A 4,109-nucleotide genomic window follows, 5' to 3' on the forward strand; every position below is an offset into this window, starting at 1 on the left:
ACTTAACTGTCAAAGTGCTTTGGAGCTCATCTTCTATGCCCAATTCCTCCAATAGCTCATCAGCTAAAGCTTCCATCTTCTCAATGTAGAACACTTGACCACCAATTGTAGGTTTTCTCATCACTTGGTTGATGTCAAAAGTCAAAGCTTCCTTTCCCAAATTCAACTGTATCTTCCCACCTTTCACATCAATCATTGTTCCAGCAGTTCTTAGAAATGGTCTCCCCAAGATGAGTGGATCCTTTGGTTCTTCATCCATTTCAAGAACAACAAAGTCGGTTGGTATCTCAAAATGACCAATCATCACCGGGAGATCTTCAAGCACTCCAACCGGGGTTCTAATTGATCTATCAGCAAGGACAAGGGTGATCATACACTTCTTGTAGTGTGTGAAACCCAATCTCTTTGCAACCGAGAGAGGCATCAAACTCACACTAGACCCCAAATCACATAAGCAATGGCCAAAAGATAAAGATCCTAGAGTGCAAGGGAGGGTGAAGCTACCAGGATCTTCAAGCTTCTTTGCCACCACTTTGTTTTGAATGATAGCACTACATTCATGAGTCAAGATAACCATTCCTTGGAGAGCTTTCTTCTTCTCCAAAACTGCATCCTTGAGGAACTTGCTGTAAGAGGGGTTCAACAAGAATTCATCAATGATAGGCATTGTGATAGCAACATCCTTCATTTGTGCATCAAACATGGCTCTATACTTGTCCACTTGTTGCTTCTTGAACCGTCTAGGAAATGGCAGCCTTGGTTCATAAGGTGGAGGCACAAACAGAGTTTCTTTAGCTACACCTTTACTTTTCTTGGAAATTTCATCAATGGTCTTGTCTTGCTTAGGCTCCTCAACCACTTTACTCTTCCCTTTGTCAACCACAACTCCTTCAGCTTCTTTATCTTTACCCAAGTCCTTCAATATCAGCTCATTTTCATCATCAATCTCAACCACTACCTCCCCTCCTTTAGGCTCAATGTCCCTATTGAGCTCATTAGTTGGTAGCTGCTTACCACTTCTCAACATGATGGCGTTTACAAACTCCTTTGGGTTTGGTTCGGGTTTTCCCGGTAATGAACCCATTTGTCTTGTAGAGGAGGAGGAAGCTTTTCCTTGGACTTGTGTTTGCAACCTCTCAAACTTAGCATTCAACTCACCATAGACATTGTCAACATTATGGTGTATGGCCTTCATTTGTGTAGCAAGTTCAATAGCTCCTCTCCCTTGTCCTTCTAGGAGTTGTCTAAGTAGAGCATTTGTGTCATCTACTTGACCTTGAGGATGTGGTGCATTCATTTGTTGTTGAGGTTGGGAATAGCTTTGAGGTTTGGCTTGGTAATTCCCTTGAGGCTTTGGTTGATAATTGGGTTGAGAAGGAAAACCAGGTGGTTTTCATGGTGGATAAGACTGATCTTGTGGGTTCTCCACATTGGTGCTGCGGTAAGAGAGGTTAGGATGGTTGCGGTAATTGGGATTGAACTTGTTATACCCTTGTCCACCCACATAGTTTACCTCTTCTTGTCCCTCAACACAAGCTTCCATTCCCTCTTGATATCCTTGATAAACATCACTTTCGGTAACAAAATGGACTGGCTTTTGTGTGGCAAGAATCATCTTATCCATCTTGTCATTCAATGCTTTTATCTCCTTGCGGTGATGCTCATTCATATCAGAGTGATCTCGTGGAGTTCTGTCATAATCCTCCCCATAGTTACCATCACTTTGAGCAAGATTCTCCACCAAAGTCATACCAACATCAACATCTTGGCCAAGGAAGTTTCCATTACTTTCTGTGTCAATCAACATTCTTATCTTTGGTAGCACTCCTCTGTACAATGTGTTAAGAAGAGACTCCTTGGAGAAACCATGATGAAGGCATTGCATAGTATAACCCTTGAATCTCTCCCATGCTTCACAAAAACTCTCATTTCCCTATTGAGCAAAGCTTGATATCTCATTTCTCAACCTTGCTGTTCTTGTAGTTGAGAAGAACTTGGAGAGGAAGGCTCTCTTGCATTGATCCCACGAGGTAATGGATCCCACTGGTAGGTTCTTCTACCAAGTCCTAGCTCTATCTCCAAGAGAAAATGGAAAGAGGCGGAGTTTGAATGCATCTTCTGAGATTCCATTGATTTTCACTGTCCCACACATCATATAAAACTGATCCAAGTGATCAAGAGGGTCTTCCATAGGCAGACCATGGAATTTTGAGCTTTGCACCATGTTGATAAGGCTTGACTTGATTTCGTAGTTGTTATTCTCAACAGCTGGTGCTCTAATTCCTTGGCGGTTCCCATGAATGTTCGGTTGATCAAAGGCTCCAATGACTAGTGGTTGTCTTTGAGGATGGATAGGAGCTTGGTTTTCGTTGGGCTGATCATTTCCATTATGACCAGCGGCTGGAGGCGGATTGTTCTCCATGGCTTGGTGGGCTAAACGTTGGTTCTCTCTTTCAAGTCGGGGTACGTCGTCAACAGGCTGAAACAAGTTTGCTAAACCGTGGCTTCTCAAGTTCATACACCCTGAAAATCAAAGACAAACCACCAATGCAACCCAAGCAACAAACAGTGTAAAGTAAATGAATAGTCTCAAGCAAAGATGAAATCTTAATGGTCAATTAGAATGCAAACGGGCAACGGCGCCAAATTGATGTAGTAACTTTCAGTATCAATTATTATCAATCCACAATTTGCATTAACCAACACACCAAGAATACACAAAGATGCTTAATTTATTCTTAATCAAGGAAAAGTTCTTTTATCACAATCTTAGCTAACAAAATGACTCAAACAAATGAAAACAAGACAATGCAAACTCAAGGCAATAGAACACAACTAGCAACAATACTGAAAATCAAGAATTAACAAGAGAACCTTGGGCAAGGTAATTGACTTGGGAGATAGCTAATCAATCCTAGATGTCTAAGTAATAATCAAGAACAATCCTATGGCTAGAACACTTATGCAAATCAATTCATTTCCATGACAGAGATCCTATGCTAATCAAGTGATAATCAACAATTTCCAAAGGTAATCACAAGACAAACATGCATTAAGAACAAGTTCAAATACCACTAAGCACCATAATCATCAATTTCCATTGGCTAGGAATGCAAAGCTCTTGAAAATATTGGTTCAGGAATTTCATCAAACACCTTGTGGGCATGGAAATCCTAAAATCTAGATTTAAGCTTGATCAAGGCTATCTAGCAATATTATCACAAATCAAGATAGGAAATGCATAAAATAAGCCCTAGACATCAAAGATCAACCATCTATCTCCCTAATCTACCAAGCCCAAAGTTCTTAAAAGATCTACTCACTAATCATCATGATCACACAAAGGAAAGAGGTTTGTCTTTGTGAAATCATAACAAAAGCTTGTAGATTAAGAGATTTGAAAGACAAACTGATATTAAAACTGGAAAATCCACCAAAGATTCAACAAAACCAAGTATGGAAAAGTTTAAGAACCTAAGAGGCTGCTAAACAAGAGATAATAGATAAGATAAGAGATAAGTCTCCACAATTAGGGTTTGAGTATTTATAGGAAAACATAAACTAAACCGGAATAAACCGAATTAAAATTAAACAATTTAGAGAAAACCGGAATAAACCGGGTTTTGGTCTCAAAATGGCGCACGATCGACCACTTGATCGACCATTTGGTCGATTGGTCCTCCGTCGTGATCGACCATTTGGTCGATCGGTTGGTCGATCGCTCAAGTCTCCGAAGTCTCGCACCTTGAAGTCTGAAGTCCAGCTTGCGTCACGATTGACCATTTGGTCGATTGCTTGGTCGATTGGCCAAATCTCTGAAGTCTCGGCTCGTGTCACGATCGACGAAATGGTCGATTGCTCTGGTCGATCGTTTTGTCATGTGCCCAGTCCGAGAAGTCTGAGAGTGTTTTGATTGACCAAATGGTCGATTGGCTCCTCGATTGCTTGAAGTCCGCGAATCTGTCAATGTGTTGATCGACCATTTGGTCGATCGGCTGGTCGATTGTTCGGCTTCCTTGTCCTCATTTCATTTCCTTGCAAATCCTTGACTTATTTGGCTCCAAAACTTGCTTTCCTTGCATATCTCCACTCCAACACCTGAAATACCA

The sequence above is a fragment of the Camelina sativa genome, chromosome 5, assembly GCF_000633955.1.
Source record: "Camelina sativa cultivar DH55 chromosome 5, Cs, whole genome shotgun sequence".
Lineage (NCBI taxonomy): Eukaryota > Viridiplantae > Streptophyta > Magnoliopsida > Brassicales > Brassicaceae > Camelina > Camelina sativa.